Source organism: Miniopterus natalensis, chromosome 4 (genome assembly GCF_054644295.1).
Source record: "Miniopterus natalensis isolate mMinNat1 chromosome 4, mMinNat1.hap1, whole genome shotgun sequence".
NCBI classification, from domain to species: domain Eukaryota; kingdom Metazoa; phylum Chordata; class Mammalia; order Chiroptera; family Miniopteridae; genus Miniopterus; species Miniopterus natalensis.
Window position 1 is genome coordinate 34,741,015 of NC_142084.1, and position 27,766 is coordinate 34,768,780.

At 35.5% G+C, this 27,766-nt stretch overlaps 1 long non-coding RNA gene across 1 annotated transcript in view; it reads right to left on the bottom strand.

The window, feature by feature from the left end:
• LOC148093251 (uncharacterized) overlaps window positions 1-27,766 on the bottom strand; it is a 284,081-nt gene that overhangs the window by 193,071 nt on the left and 63,244 nt on the right. The gene's annotated exons all lie outside the window — the stretch shown is intronic.

Sequence of the window (27,766 nt, forward strand, 5' to 3'; positions counted from 1 at the left end):
AAGCTACCATGACAGAATTGAGTAGTTACAACAGAGCCCAATGAACTACAAAGCCTAAACTATTTACTATCTGCTTCTTTGTAATAAAAAACTTGTCAACCCCTATGAGGACATAAACTAACTCAAAGTTCCATTCCTTAGAAAATGTTTACTATCTTTCGTAAAGTTCTTAAATTTTGCATGGTCTTGCATAGTTTTATAATCAAAAGGAGTTGCATCAATAGAACTGTTTCATGTTGTCATCTTTAATTTACATTTCCAAAGCATTTTTAATAGGTTATAGACTGAGGCTTTTTGGTGTTGTTACACAAGTCTTGATGCTTTGAACCAACGACTGGTTACATGTGTTTAACTACTTATGCCACCACTTATTTAAATAAATTAGAAACCCAATAACTTTCCTTGGGAAAAGAATGAACTAAGAGACTTTTTGATTCTTCTTGGAATAAAAAGACAGTTACTCTTTATATTAATTTGCTTCAAACTTAAAATTTTTATATTTTCCTATCTAGAGGGTTTTTTGTTGTTTTTTTTGGCGGGGGTGGGGTGGGGTGGATATAGTCATGAGACTTACAAATTCCAATTTCTGACTTAGAATAACAGAAAGACATCTCTTCCCTAACTGCCTTCCTTTCATTTTCTCTTTCTGCCCTCTCTTGGCAGGAGAAACATTTCTGGGATCCACAGTCTTTCCTTTCTGGAGAAACAGAGGCAGAATTTATAAGGACTAATGGGATGACTTGAATACACTGCTCTAGCAGAGAAGGAGATACCAGAGACAACATAAACAGTGCATGAGGAGTGCGCTGGAAAGTCAGAAGTAAAAGGTTGCCAGAGGTCAGGTTGTCCTGCCATTAATTTCAAAGCACAGTTAGTTCCCTTCTATCTCTCCCCAAGGTATCCTGAGATTAGGATCCTTCTTCACTTTTCTTTGGAAAAATGCCTTTTGCATCTGATCAGGGGCTCTCTTTTATTCCCAGACCAAAGCAGGATTAGAGCAAAATCTCAATTGTGTTTTTTTAACACGTATGTACACAAAACCTATCCAGTCCTTACAGGCATCCTCAAGATTGTTGCATTTAGACAAAAAAGAAGAGAAAGGAAATCAGGGATCCCCTTGCTCCTGGCTGTTTTCAATCATTATTGAATTATAATAACTTTTTTCTCTTAAAGAAACCCTCCATTAACCCAATCATCATACAGCTGTCTCTTTCTCTTTTCCATGACAAAGTTAAATTTCTTGAAATAATCTATTAAAAGCATTGTCTCCCTTTTATTTTTCCTTAAGTGATTGCTATTAGTTTTTCTACACCCACAATTCCTGCGAATCTGGAATCTAAAATCTTATTTTACTTGTTTACTCTAAAATCACTGAAGCTATATATTTTTTATTTGCATATAAGTAACCTATTAGCAGCATGTTTCTTTTGATAACTCTTTTCCCTTGTGAAAACCTACAATGCTATCTCAGACCATCATACCACTCTCCTGTTTGCTAAAGATATTGAACTGCCTATTGGACATATATGCTTGAGTGTCTTCCAGACACATCATACTCAATATCTGAACATCTAAACTCATCATCTCCCAAACCTGTATCCTCTGCAGCAATCCCTTTGCCAGTGAATAATATTGCTGTCTACCCAGTAGCCTAACATGGTAGCCATGAACCTGATTATGGCACTTCTCTGTTTGCAACTTTTTGATGGCTTGCATTTCCTTTCAGGAGAAATTCCGTCCTCTTAAACCTGACTTACTGCTATCATGATCTGGTTTCTTCTTCCCTCTCCAACCTCACCTCTTAAACTAGTCTCTTTTACCCTCTATAATCCAATAACTATGACTTAATTCATTTCAGTCTCTTGGTGTCATATTTTTCTCATTTATAAATATGTTCTCTCTGTCAGGAATATGGGTCTCCACTCTGTTTGATGAGTATGATGGGGATGAGGGAAGGCATGTCTGTGGTGTTACTATTATACCCCTACCCCCAACACGGGGGTTGGGATTGAGTTGGCACTTGGTATAAGACTACACAGAAACGCTTGGGCTCATAAGTTACTCTGTTCTGGACACTTTGACCCTGAGAGCTTTTGCTGTTGTTTTTGTGATTTATTTGCGTTTTTTTTAAGGCAGGCTGGTAAGCTTTTCAGTGTAAAACAGTCTGAGAACAGGTACACAACTTATCATAACGATATTCTAAAGTTCCTATGTTTGATGAAAAGCTACAATCATATTTTTTCAGAGTCCCAGACAGCAGACTTGGGTCTCCTTAGTCTAGGTGAGTCACTTTCCCAATAAGAGCAATGGGAAGACTGGTTTACCCTTGACTTGCAACCCTGGATCACTGTTCCCACCTGTTTATTCAAATATAAATGAAGAATACACATTATTTATGCCTAAGTTATGGACAAGAAAAATTATATTTTCTGTATGTTGAAAATATTTTTATTCTTTTCCTCACCCAGCTTATTGTTTGTCAATGCAGTTTTAAAATTTTAGATGCACAAAGTAAAACAAAGGAAAAATGTTAACATTATTTTAGTTGTCATGTTTCTAGCTTTAAATCTGTTACTAATAAACCTGAAACCTTATTTGTAATATGCATTTTTTAACTAGATGTTTTTGCTTTTTAACAGGAAGTATTCTACATTTATAATGGTTATAAACCCACCCAACATTTTCATTAGTTTAGGTGGTTGAGATGCTTGAAGTCTGCAATGTAACACCATATGCAACATGTGTTATTTCTCCCACATAAAGTGCCACAGACTTACAGAACTTACTCAGACACTCTGCAAATGATTCATGAACTACAAACGCATTAATACTACCCACCTTTCTAAGAAAATAGTCCAAAGTTTAGTCTATTACATTCTATAAATGGTATCAAAGGAAATTAAAATAAATAGACGGTGAGATAATTTGGAATGACGTGTGCAATTCAATTCAAACCCAAAATATTTCTTCCAGCTTTTGCAGATTCTGCCACTATCACTCTTAGATTTTAAAATTAAATTTCAATAGCTAGATGATTATGCCAGCACCACTGAGCTCATCAAAGTGACGGAATATCTTAAAGAGCTCCTAATACACGTTCATCATTAGCCATCAAAAATTTCGCCCTCAGTTATTGGAACAGATGGTAGGAAAAGTACATCTTAGAAACTACTTGGCTAACAGGAGCATAACTTATCCAGAATAAATAAAAATGCAAATTGATGTACTTTGCTTCAAATCCTATTGAAAAGATGTTCAAAAGTTTAAGGAGTAGTAGAGCTTGAAAATAAAAATTACCTTTTTTAATACAATGCAAAACAGGAAATGGAATATGACCAAGGAAGAATACAGAAAATTAAATGCAGAAATGAGGTGATTGTATCTGTTTAATACACTATCGCAGTGGCAGAATGTTCAGCCAAAAGCAATAGTGTTTGATGAAGACAGTTACTATTTAAGTAATGATAACTACTTTTGATGACACAGCTGCTAATATGAACACTTTTTTTTCAAACTATAAGAGAAAGTTTATTTAAAAAGTCAACGAGATAGAAGAACTCAGCTGTAGAAGAAATGGACTCAGGAAACAAGTTAGAGAGACAAAAAGAAGGATCTTTGGAGGTTAGGAAAAAGAGACAAAGAAAACATGCGTAGGGGAATAGGGCATGCTCCATAGAGAAGCCACATGGGAAAGGGGTGGCGGAAGGCTGGCCTGCTGGAGAGAGAACACCAACAAATTTCTAACTTTACACGGTTCAGCCAGTGATTGGTGATATACACCTCTATTAAATGTAATTCCATCTATAAACTTTAAGGGTGCTAAGACTGGACAGGCAGAAGGTTTTAATGTAAATAAAACAGCTCAATCTTTTGAAGAGCCACATATTCATCAGCTGACCTAATGACTTACTATATAAATTTATCAAAGTTATTTCAGTTTCCTGAGTCTACATGATGAGTTCTTAAAGCATGACAGGAATATATGATTTGCGTAAATTGCGAGCAAGTATGAAATTCCACACAGCTTATACATGAAGGACTTCAGTTCATTCTAGTAAAGATGCTATAATTAGAAGGTACCATGAATAAAGTGTTGACAACTGTGTTCTTTCATCATGACCAGACTGTATATTTTGTACATTAAATTAGCACATGCATATTGCATCTGTGCAGGTAAAAATAACATACTCTTAAGAGACATAACATTTGAATCATAGGATATGTAATACCAAAAGGTTAATTTTCTGGTACTTACTTTTTTTAATGACAAATGGATTGAAAATTGATCATCTTGGATATGTGACACTCACATGCTCTTACAAATTTTCAAATATATTTGCAAAGGCTTCATGTTCCTGTTACAAATCCCAAGACCCATCGCCTCTCTGATTATGCTTCTCTCAGGATAGAACCATTTATTGGCAGAAATAGGGTAATACTTTGGTCATAAACACCCTCACCTCCACCATTTGCCAGAGTAAAGAATTTGTTCTGAGCCAGAGACAGATTTTAATCAACTACAAATTTGATTTCAACAACTTCTAAGAAAAACCTCCCACCAACTCCATTTTCTCCCCTAAATGACAGACTAATGATCTCCTTTCACATTAAAGGGTTGGAGAGGAGAGTGAGTTTGTCTTAAGGCAGAGATAATTTAAGCAGAAATGGAAACTGATGCTACAATTCTATTCCATCTCTCCTGATGGGCTGTGTCTGTCTCTCTTTCTTCCTCTTATAATAGTTTATTTTCCTCCACAGTTCTTATCATCTGGCATATTATGTACTAGTCTGTTTGCTTATTAGCTGTCTCTCCTCTCTGGGACATAAGCTCCACAATGCAAGAATCTGTCTGTTTGCTTGACTACCATAGTCTGGCAAATAGTACTCACTTAAATATTTATTGAATTAAAGTTTTCCCTTTACCCTGAGAGTTATTTCCTTAATTAATATCCCAAACCACCTATGATTAGATATTTTACTATCTTTGCCAAATTTCAAAAGCAGGCTGGCTACATAATTTGTTGAGCCCAGTGAAAAGTGAAATTGTTCAAAAAAATTCTTAAGAATTTCAAGATGAACCGCAGAGCATTATATCAATGCAAACATGCATGAGAATGGGGCCCAGTGCAATCACAGAGGTCTCACACCTATAAATCCTGACATGTCCAAAATCCTTTATGTTTACACTTTATATAACCGTAAGGGGACAAATGCATTCTTTAACATTCCTAAATAGGCCATTGTTTATAGATACCAAGCTATAAAAGGAATCAGCCTTGAGATACACTTTGTTTAAAGTACATAAATTGAGTCAACAGAGAAAGAAAATATTTCAGAGAAGCCAAAATAAGAGTGATACTGCCATTCAAGCCACACTTCTTAAAAAAATTAAATTTTATCCACCTTCCAAGGTCATTGTTAATTATATGTCAATATTAGACTTCTGTATGATTGACAGTATTATACCTGAAAACTACATACATGTTGGGCTATCGAGTGCTGTAACAGCTGATGGTGGCTCTATATAAAGTGGTCTTTATTCGCAGTTTAAGAGCCAGTGGATACCCAGGACTGGAAGAATTCGACATCATTCAAATTTGAGGGTACAAAGTTGAAAGATTGCAAAAAATGCAATTTAACTGTTATGTCAAGTAGGACTGCCTAAGCAGAAGAGGAGACAGAGCTAATCAAGACTCAAATTAGTTTGGTTCAAGGCAAAATGAGACATAATGGAACAAATGAGAAATTGTGGTGCTATGTCCTATCTGCGATGCTATTACAGCATTCCTCTTCGGAGCACACTGGCACGTCACACAGAGGAGACTTCAGCAGGGTCAGAACACAGAATTTAATCACCCTCATTTCAGAACCCAGATTTTTTCTAGGTTTACATAATCACAAACCCATAAAGGTCTATCACAACAATTTCATACATATATTTAATCTATTGTAAAACAACATCTATCCCAATGAAAAGCTGTATTTAAACTAGTCTCATGTCAAACTTACATCCGGGACTTATTCCAATGACCTTAAGTGTGACCCCAAAGAAACCCATTTTTGTTCATGCTTCTACTCCAGGACCTTAGAGTCCCACTTTGTGTTAAGAGCTTCTGAATATTCCTAGTGTCTAGAATTAGATAATATTAGTTGAACAACACCATAGAGAGGAAGGAGCACTTCCTTTTAACATAAAGAAATGCTAACTATCCATTTTAAAAAAAAAGCATGCACTCAGAATAATTCAGGCTTGCTTTCCCATTCCAATTTGAACTTTGTGTCTTATCTGTAAGAGTAAAAATATAAAATGCAAAAAAGACATGAACTTAACATGTTTATATCAATTCATTCTATGAAATAGTCATAATATGTGTTGTTTCTCTGGTCTAGAAGCTTCTCTTACCTCAGTCCCCTAACAATAAAATACTACTGTCTCTATGACACTTGAGGTTGGATAGTTTCAGGTGATTCCCTTTATAATGACATCACAGATGAGTAATAGTCATGAACAGCAGTTAGTAGCTGACATTAAGAATTTCCCCAGCCCGGCCAGGCGTGGCTCAGCGGTTGAGCGTCCACCTAGGATCCAGGCGATCAGGGTTCAATTTCCGGTCAGGGCACATGCCCTGGTTGTGGGCTGCAGTCAATCAATGACTCTCTCATCATTGATGTTTCTATCTCCCTCTCTCCCTCTCCTTTCCTCTCTGTGAAATCAATAAAGATATTTTGGAAAGAAAAAAAAAAAGAATTTCCCCAAAGGAAAGGATTTATGTTTAAAAAAGAATAAAAGAAGTTCTTATGGAAAAATTGCATTTCAAAATAGGGTATTTGGAAGTGGTAAAACATCTTCTCAGAGCAGTGATCATACTAGAACAGCTGTGATGACTGGATCTCAGCCAAAATCTTCAGAAAAGCTCAATCCTGTTAGGATATAGCAACAAGGTGTCAAATTTAACCATTAGTTAACAGGATAAAGGTCTTAATTAAATATTGGGCATATGCCATCATAATTATGTTGAAGGCAAATTAGGCAGTAGACTTATGTGAAAATAATCATAAAACAAGGTGAGAAATAATGTCTTCGTAATAATATTCAATTCAGTTGACAGAATTGTGTCCTTTCTGGTCTATATATAATTTGGATGCATTCTTTCAATTGTTATAGAAATTTAAAATCTAATTTCACAATTAAGACAACTGAAGTTTAAGGAGAAGACAGTGAAGCCTTTTGTAAGTGACCCACATTAGGCCTGCGGGTTCGTATTTTCTTCTTGAATATTTTTGTCACATGCATGAAAGCAAGAAATAAAGGGAAAAAATGCTTCCTTCTTTTCACTCTCCACTTTCCTCTTTATTCTTTTTCCCCCCTGAATTAACAATAGTTTCATCAAGGAAAGACTTGGATTCTTTTACTATGAGAAACTAAAAAGTTAAAAGAGAGAGCTATAGTGTTTTGATAATCCACCCAAATGTCTTTTCTCTCCTAAGCTTCCTGCCCTTTCACTCAACATGTACCATTGTTCCCTTAGGTCAGGGTCAAAATGTGGCTTACTTTTCATTGACATTAACTTTCTGGGACACTTAAGAAGAAGCCTGCAGCTGTAAGACCCATGGTGCTCTTACAAACAAAAACGCCGGGAAACTGTGGCAAATAAAATCCTTTTCATCACCAAATGCTACCTACATAAGTTATGACAGAACCAAATGCTAGGTATTTTATTACGTATGGATTCATGTTTCTGTTATGGTAATTTTCAATGTGTTATGTAAGGTCCCTTATGACAAATGAAATAACCTACCTTTACATCACATCTCTTATTTAAAGCAGTTTTCAAATAGTGCTATAAAATATGCAATAGTTCATTAGTTATAGCATTTATACTATATAGTTGTGACTATTATAGTTCCTACCACATAGGAAAGGAAATAATGCATTAGAGATTTTTAAAGACAAATAATATAGTCATTTTGTTCTCTGAGTGATGGGAAGACAAAATGAAAGAGGGTGCCCAAGTTTTACAACTAGTTACAACCACTTGTCCATTATAAACTCTTTCTCCATGCCATCAGATAAAGCTTTCAAATGTACCACTGATTTCAGAAAGAAAACATTATATTATAGATGAATTGTAATCAGAGGAGATCATCTAAAAGTGATTAAGGGCCTATGTTTAAACATAAACTTTATGCAGATATTTTGTAAAACCACTGGATTCCACACTACTAGATTTAAAAGCTATTCATTGATTATATTTGGTAATATTTTGTGCATCTCTTTTCTGTGCTCTAGGCAGGAAATTTACTTAATATGGAGAACCCTAAAAAACTCACCAACTCCACGCCTCATGATGTATTTATTTCCTTTGTCTGCCCAACTATAGCTTTACCCTTGTGCCGAGACAGCTGTAGCAGGGACCTGTGTTAACAGCACCTTTTCTTGCTTGGGAGCTTCATGTTGTGCTGAAGCCACAGTCTGTCAGTGGGTCTCCCAAAAGACGTGAGGATGTTATTGATCTGGTTTTCCTTCATGCTATCTTTCAATTCTTGATTTTACTTGACTTTCAGTGAATCAGTTAAAAGCTTACTGCTGAAGCATGAGATTTCAATGACAGCTCCCAGTGCTGTACCCCTTATGAAGAGATTTGGCTGCATGTAAGATATGGTTTAGTTGTCAGTCCTTAGCATGCAGCTGACACCTTAAAATGATCCATAATCTGCTACAGGATTACTCATGTGAGAGCTCCCACGTGGACTGTGCAGCCTGTTGGTATGTCAGTGTCAATCCTGTACACAGGTATCTAACAGTAAGTGGTCTTGTGATTTAGGGGGCAAGGCCTAGAAATATGTCACTTTCAGAGACCGACACTATTATAAAAAAGTTAGGCTACAGCAAATGGCATAACCATCTGCAGAAGTGCCTTTTCCAAAGAGTTTATATACTATGAAAACACATATTTGGGCCTGGGTTGATTGCTTACCCTTTGTCCTCAGCTAATGTCTAAAGATGTTTATCCCCTATGTAATGTACTTTTTCACTCTTTATTCTCTTAACAGAACATCGTTTGTACTTGAACTTAGAAAAGCCTGTATAACCTGCTTTTCATATCTGAATGAATGACTGACTATCCTGTTAAATTATAAATAAGAGCTATTTATTTTGCCCAGAAAATAATCTGCTAAAAAAGCAGCGGATGAATGTTGTTTACACAATTACAAATACGTTCTCTATGAAGTTTCTTTCCTCTCCATGTTACAACACTCTGAGCTCAGTAACATGAAGCACTCAAGACATAAAACACCATTTGCAGAGTCACGATTTTTAAATGTTAAATTTTTACTGCCGCCTATATGTGAGTTGTTGGTGTTACATTTTTGCACCCTTCAGAAAAGATGCTTTCAGTTAGATATTATTAAGAGAAAGTAAGGGGGAGGAAGGAAAGAAAGAGGGAAGGGAGAGAAAGAAGGGAAGGGAGAGAGGAAGGGAGGGAGGGAGGAAGGAAGGAACAAAGAAAGGAGGAAACTAATATTCCTTTTAAAAAAAAGAGTGTGTTTAAAGCTGTTTGAAAACCTAGTTTAGAAATAATTTCATAAGATGAACACAGCTATCTTTTCCCACTGTTAATGGCTTGTTAGTCTTCTAGGAAGCTAGAGCAAGAGGAAAGTCAGGGGCACAGGTTAAGCATCTCCAATAGTATAGGAATAAAATCTCAGCAGCTGTTCTAAAACTCTTTCCAATTTTCAAGCAAGTCAGTAGCACAGGTCCAGTAAAGGGCATTTTGGTATCACACATACTAATTTTAATATTAAGTTTTGCTCATGCCCAGTGCCTTGAGCCCCCTCATTTCAGGGCTGCATAAAGGCAACTAAGTTGTGATAAAAATGAATAATGAAGTTTATTTGCCAGTATTTTCCTGTTCATTTTAGAGTTACGTTGTTCATAAACACTGAAGCATAGGTGTGACTGAAAAATTATTTTCATGAACATATAAACCCATAAAAAGCTTGAACTTAAACTTTTAATTATTAATATATGGATGTTGTTCCACATGGCAGTACTAAGCAGAATTATGATCACAAGTATTTGTGGAAACTAAAGCACTCATAAGGATAAATTTAATGAGTATAAATAATACTTAGAAACAATTTAAAGTTCAAATGTAAATGAAACAGTTCTTTAGGAATTTATGAGCATTTGTTGGATACAAGAAATGCACTAGGAACTTGGTTTCCCATGCTTGAAAAATTGAACTTCCCATTTATTCAAATTATTTCAGGAACGCCATGGGGGGAAATCCCCCTGCAGCTAAAACCTTGAAATCAAGAATTAAATTATGTAGGCCAGATTATCCAGAGAGGACTAAAAATTATTCCATCCAGTAAGATGCTCTATTTGCTAGTGTTTCAGATGTTTTAAAAGCTGTAACACTGAGAGATCTCAACTGGAGCAATAATAATAGACCTGTCTGACCACAGAAGTAGCTAAGGCTAAACAGTACAGTATCTTAACCTATACAAAACCAATTTTAAAGTGACATTTGTAAAATTCAGGGACTCTCTTGTATAGTGTTTTATGCTGATTTTAAATTTTTTTCTTCTAGGCAAATAATTATTTTCATTAATTAATGAGTATGATACCTTCAATTTCTAAATCGGTTCCTAAATATATGTAAATAATTATAAACTAAAGTAAAAGTATTGCTTACTTTCATTTATGTTTCTTCATCTCTTCTTTCATTAAGAATAAGTATGTAAACGTTAAATACAATTATATAGCTTAAGATGCCCAGCAAATTTTACTATCAAGAATTCTGAAATGAATAACTTATATTTTTAAATGATTCTAGACACTACTATACATTTTTCCTTACAGAATATGTTGATGTAGCACATTGTCATATTGTTCACAAAGAAGCCACAAAATGCCGAAAATGTGGAAACTGCATATATGTACAGCAGAAGCTTCCTTAATCACCTTCTAATTAGGCCACTTGTGTTCCAACTATTTCCTCCATTCTCTCTGTAATATATTTACTAATAAGTATGCCTTTGAAACACTGACAACTATCAGGTTACTTACAAAGAAATCTTGGCACTTGTAGTTACCATAAATTGAGTTGAATGCCTACCAAGAGTCCACTGAGGTTGTTTTCAACTCAATCATGCAATTTAAAACTGTGAAAGGTACAAGGTGATTTAATTAAGTATTACATAATTTGCCACTATTTATGTGCCAAAGAAACTCTGTGTATGTGTGTGTGTGTATTTATATGAAAACTATGTCTATTGCTTTAGAAAGACTCAGCAAAAGGAAATTAATTTTAAAATGCTGTTAAACCAGTTGTGATTATACAACTCTAAAAAATTATAGGAAATAAAATTTTTATAAATCTGTATTCAAAGTTAATTACAAGTTGATTCAAAACATCTTTTGTTTATATCTTCTCTTTCTCACCTTGTTTAATAAAAAACAAACAAACACAGAAAACCTTACAATCACTGACACCGCACTGGATAATAAATATGAGAACACCAATTTATAGATCAATTTTCAATAAAAGGCCTTGGTTCTACTTAAAAACATTTGCCAGTGACTGTACATTAGCATGCTTTAAGCTAATATCAGTTCATAAAAGTATCATTATAATATATGAATGAGCATTTTTAAAACTTTCAAACTTGTGACTATTTCAATTCCAATGACTTCAGGATAAAATGGCTTATTATTATTATTATTTTGGGTCTTTTTCATGTAGTGATGTGCAAGGCACTTCTTGAAAGATGAATTAATACTCTGAGAATTTAATTTGATCATATTAACTGTCTAAAAAGACAAACTAACTCAAAATTTAATCAATTATTCCACATATGCACAAGTGATCTTTCAGAAATATTTAATCATGAAAAACATGGAAGGATACCTCTCTACTAGATTTAGTTGAATCTATGCTCTTATCTTTCTGAAAACAGCATTCACTTCAACTGCATTTGTTCATGTATCGATGCAACCACTTTACTTATTTCCAAGCATATACCTTACCTAAAATAAGTCACCTTCTCAGTACAAAGACCTCATTCATTTGCATTTAGAAGGATTTGGGCAAGGACAAGATCCATCATTCAGTGAGACACATGGAATAGCAGGTGCATTGGATTGAGCTTCTGTATGACAGGAGGGCACGCATATGCTATATGACAAGATATCCCAGACCCTCTTGTCATCAACCACAGCTGCATCAGTACCCCTCTCCAAGGATGCACTTCTGGCTGTACTGGATAGCAAGAGACCCCACTCGATCAGCTTAAGGAGCTGTCAACTTTGTTTATGGGTTTTCCATCTCAGATTATGGGTACAAGATGAAAACTGGTGTCAGCTGTATTTCAGTCCCATTTCAGCATGACCTTGAATGAGGGTAAGGAAGGAAGGTATTCAGTATTTCAGAGCTGCAGGCAATGCCTCTGTATATCGACTTTATGTGAAAAGAGAAGTGACCTGATATAAGAACATGTATGGGGAAGTTGACAAGAGTAATGTGGAGTAGGCACAAAGAATGAAGATTTTGTGTTACAGATGAATGCTCACCACTGCACATCACCAGAAAGGGGCACTAAGAACTAAGGAGGCAAAATTACTTAAGACAGTGGCTGAGAGCCAGTCTCTGTCATCAGCCTTTATGACCATGAAAAGGTCCCAGCAGCCTCCTCTGAAGAGTTATAATGACATTTTCACCACAGCCACACTTCCTTTTGGCCTACTTTCCAGTGAATGGTGACTGAGCATGGCAATGAGACCGATACAGACCCAAACCTGCGAGGTGTGGAATTCTTCCAGTGGGTCACTTTTGCTTGAAGACATTTCCTTATTTCAGCCAAAATGTTCATAGAACTATGTTACAATTTGAGTTTCTTTTGCCCAATTTTTCTCACCTCTCTCTCCTTCACAAGTATCAGACTGCATCACAAACTGAAGGTTCTCTCCAGCCTCACTACCTTGTTCTCCTTTAACATTTAAAAGCAAACCACTCCAATACATCTCTAGCACATCTAAACCTGTGTTTGTGTCTGCTACTCTTAGAGGATCTGAACTATCAGCATCTTAGAAGAAGCTTCCCTTGGAGAACTAAGCACTGTAAAATTAACTTACTTATACTAAAATAAAAGCAACTCTTACTTTTATTTGAGGTCACATTATAGATCAATTTAGGAAGAATTTTGTTTGAACATTTAAATCAGCAAAATACAAAAACACTTTCTTGAAATACTCAGGTCAAAGAAGAAAAGGACTATTTTGAAAATATTACTATGAACACCATGTTTCAAAATACAGTATATGGCATATAACAAACACACGCTGCAAGCAGAGGAATGCTAACCTCAAATTTTGTATTACTATATAAAAATGACATAAACTGAGCATTAAATTCAACAAGCTGGAAAACTAATTAATGAACTTAATGAAAGTGGACAAAGGAAAGTCATAAAAAATGAGAGCAGCGGTAATAAAAAATAAGAGAAACTATAGAATTCATTTAAAAATGAAGATCTGTTTTAAATGGCCAGTAAAATATATAAGTCTCTAGGCAGCATAATAAAGACTATAACCCTTTCCTGCTCCAGGCTCCACTCAAAGCTGGCTGCCTTCCCCATCACCTGCCCTGTGGACCGGAGCGATACGACTAGGCGTCGGTGTATTGCTTTCAGAACCCAAAGGGGTCTGCCAGGAACTATACAAAACCATAAGTGTTTTCAATTATAAATAAATTTCATGTGTAATTCTACACTAATAAATGCTGAAAGGAGTAGACTGTTTTATATAAAATATAAATTAACAATTTATATTGTCCCAGGAGAAATCCAAATATAAGTAGAATAAGAAGGAATAAAATTAAAAGAAGTTTTCAAAAATATTACTGTAAGTAAAGGTGATAATTATCAGCCAATTTTCAAAGCATACTGCTTCAAAATTTGAATATTTGACTGCTGTTACATAAGCATAACTTAGAAAAGATGAAAAACTTTCCATATGATGTTCACAATTACTACCAAATCTGGAAAATAAAACATAATATAAAATCTACAACCTAAGAAAAAAAATGTATGAATATTGAGGCAGAACTCTTAATATTAAATTAAATTCCATCATGTATCTTTTCAAAAGTTATTTTTATTTAATTTATTGGGGTGACACTGGTTAATAACATTATATAGGTTTCAAGTGTACATTTCTATGGTACATCATGTGTATATGGCATTGTGTGCCCAATACCCAAATTTCCTATTGTCCCCATACACTCAACCCTCTCTACCCTTCACTACTCCCCCAATCCCCTTTCCAAATTAAAAAAAAAAAAAAGAAACAAATACTAAATTAAGCAACAGGAAATATAAATTATAATATGTATGTGCCTGGTCTTGGTACAGAAAGGGGCTTTCAAATGGGATATAAATAAAAATATACTATCAAAAAATTATTGACAGAAATCATTATGTGAAGTTTTCAATGTGAAGTAAAATTAAACATAAACATAAAAAGAAAAAGCAATATAAGGTAGACTATTTGCCCCATATCTGGAAGACCATAAAAAACATTAAAGTTATGTAGCCTGGCTGGTGTGACTCAGTGGTTGAGCCTCAACCCATGAACCAAGAGGTTCAATTCCCCATCAGGGCACATTTTGTGGCTGTGGGCTCCATCCTCAGTCGGGTCGTGCAGAAGGCAGCCAACTGATGCTTCTCTCTTGTTGATATTTCTGTCTCTCTCTCCCTTCTCCCTCTCCCTTCTTCTCTCTCTAAAAATCAATAAAAACATATTTTAAAAAAAATTAAAGTTATATAAAAACAATAAATGCTCCAGTTGAAATTGGAGGGGGGTTAATGAGTATACAAAACTTAAATAGATAAAAAAAACAGGACATTTATGATAATTAACTAGCTAAACTTATTTTACTTTGCATTGAAATAACTCAAATTTAAACATCAATAATGTTATATTTCCCCCTTGAAAAGATACTTATCAAACATAGTAATACCAAGATTTGTGACTGTGCCAAAAAACATAAAATGATTCATTTGCAGAAATCTTTCTTCTATAACTTTATTAAGAATTAGTAATACATTTATATGAAAGGACATTCACTGAAACATTGTTGTAATTATGAGAATTTAGAAATAGCATAAATGTTCAACAATAGATTAGCTTAATAAATTTTAATACAACTCCAGAATAAAAGCTACACTGTAGCAGGGATGTTAATATGAAATAAAAAAAAGTTCATATTTAGTTGAGTGAAAATTAGAATGTACAAACTTAAGTATACAGTCTTATTTCTATTTTCTAAAATATGATCATATGTATATGGACAAAGATCATGAATATATATATATGTTTTTATACTTAAGTTCACATTTTTTTCTAAATGAGTGGTTTATTGATATGTTTAAATAAAATGTTTGTGCTGGGAGTGGGAAGAATCAGTTCTTTGATTTTTTTTACAAGGTTATTTGGTAAGGAATTAAGTAAATATACATCACTGAAAAAATCCCTTGGACCTCCTTTCTTTTCCTACAAAGAACTATAGTGATCACTTTCATGAGAGCTATTTGGTAAAGCCAAATTACTTTCTTGCTTTCTATCCATTGGAGAGCAGTTATATACTCAAAATCAATCAGAGAGAAAACCACCACATAGGGTTCTTTAAGTCTTGTATGCTTTACAAATGTTGCCATGGCATTCCGATAAAGAGTAGCACGGGGTGATAAATGCATAAAATGGTCCCAAAAGTCCAGTAAAATATTGGAGGCAGGATACTGGTGATTGTGCAGAGCTGTGTGCTAGCACTACATTTTGCAAATCAATAAGGCAGACAATAATGTCTACTCTAGGAGAGAAAGAGACAAAAATATGCAAATAAAATTCTGTTAAAAATGAAACTTTCACAAAGAAATATATTCTACAACACTGAAATTAAATTGATTATGCTAATAATATAGTGACATTATATCTACTTACCACCAATTGAACATTTTTAAATTATTCTTTAACAACAAAAAAAGTTTTTTTTCAGTAATTGGTACCTGATACTAACTAGTTTTTAGTACACTTTGAGACAGGTGGGTATTGCACCAGGACAGAGGGGGCCTGTTGACAGTATTCTGAGGTACTGTTATATGGAGAATGTAGGTTTTAACCTTTGTGAAATCAAAGAATCATTATGTTTGCCTTCACAATTATGTTCACAATGTCTCTCTTCTCTCCTCTGTCTTGCCACCAGTAGAGAAGCAGTTCAATCAGTTAATATTTTAAAAGACTATGTCTAGGCTACTAGGAGAGAGAATGAAAGAAGGGGTGAAAAAAATTGTTATTAATTTGATCTATAATTTTACAAGTAGCTACAGGCTGAGAGTTGGGGATCAATTGGGGATTGATCAGTTGGGATCAAATGGGATCAGTTGAGGATTACAATACAGTAATAATCTGCCTACTCTGTGACTCTATACACACACACACACACGTTAAGCTATTTACCAGAGAGCTTCTAGAAACGAGATATCCACACACTCACTTTCTAGGCAGACAATAAATATGGAGAAAAGGGTAAAGATCATTGTTTCACAATTGGGTGCAGAGAATGAAGGTTCCTAAATACCAATTTCTTCTAGTGCTTTCTGTTCCCTTGTGAGATGGGTGAGGACTGAGTGTCCAGAGTGATTTTAGACTCCTGGCTTCAGAAATATTGGTGCAGGGCCACAATATGTCTAGCAAGGTAGGGATTGAGATCTTGTTAGACAGGCATTAAACAACGGCCAAGCAATTTATTTTAAAATGACTTATTTAGGGTCCATTTTCCAGTTCTTCATGTAAGGATCTTGAAAGTCATCATGGTGTCCTGACAAGCAAAAGCTGAACAGACTGAAAATCAAAAACTCTTTTCAGGTCCTTAAGAGAGAGAAGAACACAGAACGAACCATAGCCCCAAAGATCGGAGAGAGAGACAGAATCGGAATCTCTACTGACTTGAGCCGAGATCCCAAGATGAAACCGCCATGAGCACAAGAGAGGGAAGAAGAGTTAGGAAACCTTAACTGCAGTTGAGGCGATGTTGGCGGCCCAGTGCGGACAAGCCCGAGGTTAAAAACTCCAGGGCCTCCAGTCATAGAGGGGCCTCCACAACACTGTAAGATTTATTTGGAGGAAATGTAACCTGGTTCTGACAATAAATATTACAGAAAAATGCAGTGAGAGGAAAAAAGGAACCATCCTGAAATACTCCAAGGCACTCTATTCTTAACAAGACCTGTTCTTTGGGGAAGGGAGTTAACTAAAGCCCGATTAATAGAGAAAGAAGCCCAGCTGGCATCGCTCAGCGATTGAGCATCAACCTAGGATCCAGGAGATCGAGGTTCAATTCCCGGTCAGGGCACAGGCCCGGGTTGCGGGCTCCATCCCCAGTCGGGGGCCTGCAGGAGGCAGCCGATCAATGACTCTCTCATCACTGATGTTTCTCTCTCTCTCCCTTCCTCTCTCTGAAATCAATAAAGACATTTTTTTTAAAAAAAAAATAGAGAAACAGAAGAAATAAAGGCAAAGGAATTAAGAAATACAGATTGGCAGTTACAAAACAGTAACAGGTATGTAAAGTGCAGCACAGGAAATCTAGTCAATAATATTGCAATGACTATGCATGGTGCCAGGTGGGTATCTGGCCTAACAGGGTTCACTTAGTAAATATATAAATGTCTAACCACTATACATACCATACACCTGAAACTCACATAATACTGAATGTCAGCTGTAATAATAAAAAAAGGCTGAGAATTTCCCCAAATTAATGCCAGTCACCAAACCACAGATTCAGGAAACTCCAAGAAAACCAAGCACAATAAATGCCAACAAAAAACAACACCTGGGCGTATGTACCATTTGCAAACCACAGAAAATCAAAGGTAAACGGAAAATCCCGCAAGAAGCCTGAGGAGGGGCGAGGGGGGGGGACCTCACCTACAGAGGAACAAAGATAAAAACTGCACCCGACTTCTCAGAAACGGCGCAAGGGGGTAGAATAAAATACTTAAAATGCTGGCGTGAAAGCACACAAACCTGAAAATCCGTCCGCGATCAAATTATCCTTGCAAATTGAAGGAGCAAGAGAGACTTGCTGGGACAAACAACGCCGGACCAGTCTTCCAAGAAACGGTTTCCAAAAGTTCCTTAGGGAGGGAGGCAAGGCCTGGAGGCCGCCCCAGGGTCCTCCGCAGTTGTGCCCGGGCCTGGGCGCCCCCAGCCAGGCCTCACCTGAGCGGCGGCCACCCTGGAGGAGGCGGCTGAGGCTGCAACCGCCCCGGAGGCCGGCGCCCGCAGCCCACAGGATGGAGGCGGGAAGCAGAGGGGGCAGCGCTTCCGGCCAGCGCGGGGGAGCGGGGCGCTTGGGGTCCCGCAGCCCCGCCAGGCCGCTGACATACCGCCTGACTAAAACCCCGGGGCACACGCAGTTTCCACAGGCCCCTTACCCCTGCCCTTCCCGGCCCACTAACGGCGTGGAAAGGATCCCTACCCCGTGGGAACGCAGGAGGCCCATGAGGACGGTTTTTCAGTCAGGCGGCTGGCGGGCAGCCCTGAGGCCCCCGGCGCAGGGATCCCGCCGCAGGTGTGAGGGGTCCTTTCCGGGCTGGCCCAGCCCCTCGGTCCCTCCCCACCCTGTCACCAAGGCGGAACCTTGCAGGTGGCTTCTATCTTGACTTACACTTTTAAAAATCTTCCTAGGACTCCAAAAATTCTAGAAAGCTCAGTATTTAACAATGAATAGAATTATGCTTTTGCATTTTATGAAGGCTTCTCAGGTAGCATTCTGGCTCATTTTAAAGCTATGGATTCTGATTGGTTTGCACAAAACGACATGGGTAGAAAAGCCAAGGATGTATGTGTATAGCAGCTCTATTCATAATTGCCGAGACTCGGAAGCAAGCAAGAAGTAGGTGAATGGATAAACAGTGGCAAATCCAGACCATGGAATATTATTCAGCAATGAAAAGGGATGAGTTACCAAATCCTGAAAAGACATGGAGGAACCTTAAATGCATATTACTAAGTGAAAGAAGGCAATCTGAAAAGGCTACATATTGTATGATTCCAAATCTCTGATATCCTGGAAAAGGCAAAACAATAGAGATGTTAGAAAGATCAGGGTTTGCAGGTTGTTGGGGAGGGTGGCATGGGGGGAAAGGATGACTAGGTGGAGCAGAGAGACTTTTAGGGCAGTGCAAATATTCTGTTTCATACCACAATGATGGATACACGCCTTTCTACATGTGTCCAAACCCACAGGGTGTACAACACTAAGTGAACCATAATGTTAACTGTGGACCTTGTACCACTCCTGGGGGATGTTGATCATAGGGAAGGCTGTGCATATTTTGGGGGCAGGTGTATGTGGGAAATCTCCGTACCTTTCCCTCAATTTGTTGTGAACATAAAAGTCTTAATAAAACAACAAAAATTATTTTTTAAATCATATATTAAAGAGAAAAGGAAAGTAGGTTTGTTTAAGATGTAGAGGAAAAAAAGACCCTCATGTTGGGCATGCAGAATTATATTAGGTAAAGGCAGGATCAGGAAAGTGATAAACAGGAGTGCAGTTGTTGGACTTAGCTTGAAATGAGAAGAACCAGCAACCAGGGAATTTCCCACAATATGGTTCTGAAGAGGTCAATTGATTGCCAAAGTCCATGTTTTAATAAGATTATTTGGAAGACCTATAGACCATTTATATAGAAATGTAAATTTTCCATTTCACTAACAAGGAAATGCTATATAATTGAAGAAACTGTTGGGTGTCCAATGAAAAAAATAAATGACACACTCAGCGGGAAATGGTTCTTTATAAATAAATATCCCTCACATTATTGTAGAACAATAATTATTTGTAGAACAATTATGAATCTGTTTACCTACTTACATTTCTACTGCCTACTTACCTACCATTATCTATCAATATATATCACTTCTCAAAAAGAGTTGCATATGGCACACTTTCATGTACATTTTTGGTTGATCATTTATAAGATGCTGAAACCTCTTTGATCTTTTGTCAGTGATTAACTTATTTAATTCTCATTGACAATTAGGACAACTTTCTACATTAGTAATATGATTTTGAATTTTTTCTTATTTAGGTGCACGTAAGGTGTCACGTAAAACTCATGAATGTTTGGTAATATATTAAAATCATTTTATGCAGAAATTGTCACTGCAATATAACTATCATTGTGTATCTTCAATCTGTCTTGTTGGGTAAAATCTTTTGGTTTGTTTTAATATTAGTCTGGATTCAAAAATTTACCTGTTTTGAAACTCTACTTTCTCTAAGTTTATAGCCAAAATTATTCTGCTATCATTTCAGATGAATTCATTTTATTCTTAACAGGATGAGAATTTTTTTCTTATTAAGCTAAACTCAGTTTAAGGCATTTGCACAATACTTAGCAACAAAGATGAAAAATTCTGCTGTAGAGTTAGATCTGATAGCTTTATGCATTTAAAAATCCTCTTTGTTATTTTTAATCCTCCTTGTACATATTAACACACAATGCAATTCAGTGTTTGGAAAAAACTCAATTACTGAAATTCACAGTTTATAAGAAACTTTAAACTGTGTTTAAAGATACAACTGAGATGGGGGTGGGGGATATAGACTACCGTAGGAAATTATACCCAGGAGACTAAAGTGAACTTTTTTATCTACTCAAGGGGAAAATGTGTAATTATTATTTGATATAATTTATAGTGTGTTTTCATATTATAAAGCCAGTAATTGTTGGGGCATTAAAAATGTTAAAATTATCCAAAAGTTTTAAAAATATCCCTCTTTTTTTGCTTATTTGCAGTTTAGATCTGCAGTTACTATGTTTTGTAAATTGCTAATATATTTGTTTTCCAATATTTATGTATATGTCATAAAGTTTCTACTTATTATAAATATTTTATAAACATAAGCATTGTTTAATATATATTGATGTTTTATCATCAAGAACAGGAGATGATATACTTACAATGTTGTCAGTGTATATATTAAATTCCCTTACCCCATGTTCCCAGGTACTGGAAAGAGGAGGGTGTAACTTTAAAATCAAGAGGCAGAAAGAGTGAATTTTAAAAATCTAGTGGTTCTTACAGTAAGAGAGGGAAAAGAATGAAGGGAGGTGAAAGGAAAACATAGGTCCTTTTTAGATCAAAATCCCTGCCATTGGATAGAAAGAAATGATTGATTGACAATGGATAGATAGATGATAGATGGATAGATATACAGATAGATGATACATAGATGATAGATAGATAGATAGATAGATAGATAGATAGATAGATAGATAGATAGATAGATGATAGATAGATAGATAGATAGATAGATAGATAGATAGATAGATAGATAGATAGATAGATGATAGATAGATAGATGATAGATAGATAGATAGATGATGATAGATAGATAGATAGATAGATAGATAGATAGATAGATAGATAGATAGATAGATAGATAGATAGATAGATAGATAGATGATAGATAGATGATAGATGATAGATAGATAGATAGATAGATAGATAGATAGATAGATAGATAGATAGATAGATAGATAGATAGATAGATGATAGATAGATAGATAGATGATAGATAGATAGATGATAGATAGGTAGATGATAGATAGATAGATAGATAGATGATAGATAGATAGATAGATAGATAGATAGATAGATAGATAGATAGATAGATAGATAGATGATAGATAGATGATAGATAGATAGATAGATGATAGATGATAGATGATAGATAGATGATAGATAGATAGATGATGGATAGATGATGCATAGAATACACAGGCAGGCAGACAAACAGATAAATGTCAGATAGATGGATGCTATGGGCTGAATTGCATTCCCCCCAAATTCATATAGGGTGAAATCCTAACCAGTACCTCAGAAAGCAACTGTACTTGAAGATGGAGCCTTTAAGGACATAATTAAGTTAAAATTATGCCATTAGGGTCAGCCTCAATCCAATCTCATTGATGACCTTATAAGAGGAAATTGGGACCTACAAGGAGATATCAGGAGTGCACTTACACAGATGGATAACCACCTACCACCATCTAGAGGCAGCAAGCCAAGGAGAGAGGCCTCAGGAGAAATCAACCCTACTAACACTTTGATCTTGGACTTCCAGCCTCCAGAATTATGAGAAAATGTATTTGTATTCTTTAAGCCACCAATCTGTGGTATTTTTCTATGGCAGCCGAAATAAAATAAAACAATAGATGTGTTTCCTGTCCCTATTTTGGATTCTCTGAGGAGGAGACTGCCTTTTCGAGTGTCCCTATGTCAATATGGAGCAGGCCCAACAGAGAAATGTGCCACCGGGGATTATCCCCACAATTCCCCTAAACTCCTGCAATTTAGGTAACAGCTTTTCCTGTGTGCTCCCCGTGGGAGACACAGAGTCTATGGACCAGGTATTGTGAAAGTCCTTCACTGCAGTAAGAGGGGGCCGGACTCTAAATGAAGCCTGTAGGGTAGGATGACATAAGCCATAAATACAATAGAGGCTGTGACTGTCTCACAGAAAATCTGCAGTGCCAGCAAGAGCTGGCCAGCAAAAGTTGGCAGGAAACCTTATATTTAATATAATGTATGGTAACGGGAACTACCAAAGACCAAACAGGACAGAAAACAAACAGAAACCTGGATCAACAGCCACCTTCTCTTTTCAATGGAGGCAGGTAAGTTTTCCTCTTAACAAGATACCAATTTGGGAAGGAGGAGGAAAGGAGAAATCCCCCCAAAATAATAATAATAAATTATTATAATTAATAATAAATTATTATTATTTTTAAAAAGAACAAAAAATACTTCATATTTACAAAATACCAAAGAGTGTTTAAAATGGAAGGTATTGTGATATATTTAAATTGCAGCAGTGAGTCCACTGTCCCTGTAATGCCGACATTATCCTGGCCTATTGGGACTCATGAATACTGGTAGGTGCCTTGATTTTTGGTTAAATCACATATGCAAGCAAAGAAACCATAATCCCCTATACATGTGCACTGTTGGTGTACAAATATAAGACTTCTTTATTTTTCCCTTTTGTTGAGCTCATAAAAGGTAGTCCTAGACTAGGCTATTAGAAGTATTTGAGATCTTGAAAGTGCTGCTTAGAGTGATATTTGAGTTGATATTAAAGTAACAGAACATATTTTATTATTTCATAGGAAAAGAAGTCTGACAGGTGACAAAGAAACTAAGTCTCTAGAAGGGTGACTAATCTCTAACCCCCACTGAATGGAGGGTCTAAGGGAATTTAAACACAAGTAGTCTGCCGTGAATACTTTAGGAAATGGAGTGAATGTGTCTCCGGTGAGGGAGCACAAGTAAAAGGAGCTGGGAAAGTGAAGATTAGAAAAGAGAGACAGGGAAAAGTAAGGGAAGAAAATTAATAAATGCTAATACTTTGCCTCATTTAAATTATATAATTTCAAAATATTCCCACCAAAACATATTTCTAAATCTTTGTTCTACAGGGCCTAATGAACTAGCCCAATATTTTGAATCCAAATGCCTTGACTCCTTTACAAATATTCATAATGTGCTGAAGATTACTGAGAATCTACCCTAGTCATATAAGATATCCCCTACCCAGGATCTCTGTTAGACATGGATTCAAGTAGGAAAAGGAATATGATTGAACTTTATATGCCATTTAAATCTATGTACCATGTTCCAACGTACCAGTATCAGAGCTCGTCTCAAAAGACCATCTCCAGTGAAATTTGGAAAGCAGAGATGTGACTTGGATATTGTTTTTCAATGCAGAAAATAGAAGATTAACAGCAGGCAGGATATAAAAGTAAGAAGGTCATTCTCTAAGCAGTGAACAGAAAGGGAGTAATAAGTAAACACTACTGGCCACCTACTTGAAAATAAGAAGAAGATTAATTTTACCAGGCCTGAGCTAACTGCCATATTCTGGATTTTAAATAAATAAGGTTGTAAAAATTGTTTTTACACTAAGAAATCTCCTATGTCTTTGTTGTGGGTAGAGTTTGAGCACTGGAGACATATTTAGTAATTTACTAAAACAGATTGTTTGAAAAATAGATTGAACAGATGGTATAATAAACCCAACAACTCAGCAGTGTTTATCGTTCTTAAAATTTTACAGCAGTGCTAATGGTTGCAGTCTTATGGGCTTTTTGCCTAGATTTTTCATATGTATTTTAAAATATCTTTTGCAAAATAATTCACTTAATTATAATTTTAATTAATTATTCATAATTTATTAACAATCAAAAGGTAACCATATTTTTAAAATAAATATAACTACTTTGGCTACTAATAAAAGCATAATTAACTACAGTTAGAATTTTAAAATAAATCTTTATATACTATAGTATTTTGTGTTTGTTTTATAACATCAAGATTACTTTTAGATAGTGTGCATAGATATGTTGATGTGTAGCAATCTATAAGAAATATTTCTAAGGTACACTGTATAAAGTACTATGGAAAACCATGCTGAAAAAATACTATAACATAGAAATATTGCTAAAATATGTCACTGAGAGAAAAAAATTCAAAAAAGTTATAGGACATAATCTAAGTTATGAATAATATATCTGCATATGTACATTTGTGCCTTTTTCATAAAATACTATATAAGCATCAGAATATCCACAATGGTCATCTCTATAGGTAGTTTTACTTCTCATTGAGTTTTATATTTTCTAAACTTCTTAAATGAACAAGAATTCTACTCCAATAAAAATGTATGTCTTTGAATTCTAGGTCCTTCTAAAGTAATTTTTATTTGCTGAATCTGAGTTTCTCTGCATATCTTCAAAAAAAAATTCATATCAACAAGGAAAGCAAGTAAAACTAAACATAAATACCTCAGCATATCAGGAGATACAGATTACTACAAACCTCAATTATGCATAATTAGAGAAATAAACACAATATTCCAGTAGATGGCTCACACTGGAGGCCTGAATTGAGAGGGCATGGTATCGAAGAGACTGCATGCAAAAGAGAGGAGGGGAGCAGAGGGCTCAGGGACATAGACAAAATCATCCCAAGAAGAAAAATTCCTTTTGCTATATGAAAGATAGAAGAAAAGAAATAGATAGAGGATATAAATAGAAGAAAATAAAAGACAAAAACCAAAAAAACACCCTGAAAATAAGCCTGAGACCTGATAGATCTTAGCAAGAGATAAAGGGAAAATCCTTGAACACATATAATGACTGAGTGGAAGTCATAAATGTCAGTTGCTTCTGGGAGACTAGGAAGTAAGGGGCAATAACATGTGGACAAGAATTGACGAGAAAAAACGAACAAAATGGGTAAATTAAGGAATCCTGAAGGAACAGAAGCAAACTACAAGGTTGAAAGACAGACCAAATACTTCCCTCAGCACCACCAAAGGAAAAAGTTATGGGGGACACTTTGTAAAGTATATGATTGTCTAACCACTATGCTGTACACCTGCAACCAATACAAAATAATATTGAAAATAAAATGTAATTGAAAATTTTTTAATAATTTAAATTAAAATTAAAAAATAAAGGAAAAAGAGTAGTCTTGAACTGATAGCCTTGTAAAATACTTCTAACCCCTAACATTTGTCCCCCAAAACAAAACAAAAAAATCTAAAGTTGGGCAAATAACTATTAAAAGACAATAGAAATTGAGAATCAATATATTTCAACAGATAAATTCTTCTTTTAAAAAAGCAGAGGAAAAACTTTAAGCTCAATTTAATGTAGTTAAGCAAGCATTTGGAAATATTAAGGGAGAAAACACCATAAATAAGAACTTCAAAAACTAAACACATAAATGGACCAAATCCAGGAAAGATATAAAATAGTGATTGAATTTAATATCAGAAATGAAGAAAAAGGCAAAATTCTATCAGAAATAAAGATCAAATCATAAGATTCATAAGGAGAAATAAATTCAGCCCAAAAATTAATGAGAAATATTGAAAAATACACTCAGGAAACCAAGATAATGAAAGTGGGAGGTAGAGTTAAAAGTGCAAGTGAAAAAATAATTCAAGTTGAAGAGAAGCAAAGGTGGAGTGTATATGTAAGAGCAGATTCTGAAGAAAATCTTCAGATCTGATAAAAAGAGGAAGCAATAATTATAACTATGATCCATAAAATCTAGGAAATAGAGTACATTTCACATAAATATAACCTCTATTTGAGCAGTCTGCTAAAGGATGAACATACTCCAACACAGACATGATGGGAAATTTCAGCAAAAATAACTGAAAGTAGGCATGGAATAGGTGCAATTTTAGATTTATGACTAAAAGTTGGAGATAATGGGCTAAGAATAAGGTATAGATGGCTAACAAACTAGAAATTACTGACCTAAAATACACAAGAGTTAAGAAAGGTAAAAATAGAATTAACTCATTGATGTATAGGTAATAAGGGGTAATAGATGGGTATCAAAAGATACTATTTAAAAAATACAAAAAAGTATTAAATCGAAATAAGCAATTCTGGTGTTCAGCCATTTTTGAAATAGTAGTTTAGCTTGTAGGGATGCGCCCTACGTAAACAGATATTTATGTCCACCAAAAAATATACACATGTGTAAACAACTCTTATTCTTAGTAGTGTGAAATTTGTAATCACCCAACTGTCTGTGAAGAGTATAATAGTAAAATCACTTGCAGTGTATCATACAGACAACAAGGACAGATTGTGTGACGCTCCACCCTGTGTGAATCTCAGACGTTATGCTGAGCCAGAGAACACAAAACAAAAAAGTATACGCTCTATGACTACATTTATTTGATGTTCAAAGGAAGCAAATGAATCTACAGTTATAAAAGTTCCTAGAGTAGCTACCTTTACTGGGACTGACTTGAGGCTTAAGGGACTATTATAGATTCTGCTCCCCTTGTCTCAGTGATCAATTCAAATGGAGCCTGCAGCCAAGAAATCAAGAGAAGACAGACTCAGAGAGCAGCAATGGAAGAATTAGGAAAGATCACCAAGAGCAAAGATGCGTCATTAGAGACCAAGACTAAGGTCATTCACACCATTCTAGTTCCAATTCCTAAGTACAGATGTGAAAGCTGGGCAGTGAAGAAGACTGATAGTAAAAAAAAACACAAAAAACAAAACCAAAAAACTATTCATTTGAAATATGGTGTGGGAGGAGAGTTTTACAAATAGCCTGGATCGCAATAAAGACAAACAAGTGGGTCCTGGATAGAGCAAATTAAGCCTGAAATATTGCTAGAGGCAAAAATGACAAAATTAAAGGTATCTGACTTCAGGCACATCATAAGAAGGCCGGGTTCTGTGAAAAAGACAATAAAGCTGAGAAGAAGAGAAGGCAGGGGGAAAAGAGGAAAACCAAGTATGAGATGGATTGACTGCATAAAAGAAGCCACAGGCTTGAGTGCACAGGAGCTGAGCAGGGCTGCTGAGGACAAGACATTGTGGACGCCCCTCATTCACTGAGATGCCAGGAGGAGGGGCCGACTCAACAGCACATAACATGGCACATTGATCCAGTCTTAAACTGAGTGATGATGCTACAGGGTCTATAGCTGCGTAAGTCCATCAATTTGTACATTTAATTTATGTATATTTTACATAAACGTTATACATTTGTATAAAATTTTAAGAAAAAAACTTAAGCTAAATAAATAGCATAAAAATTTCACATTATTAAGGTAAATAGATGACAAAAAAAATTTGA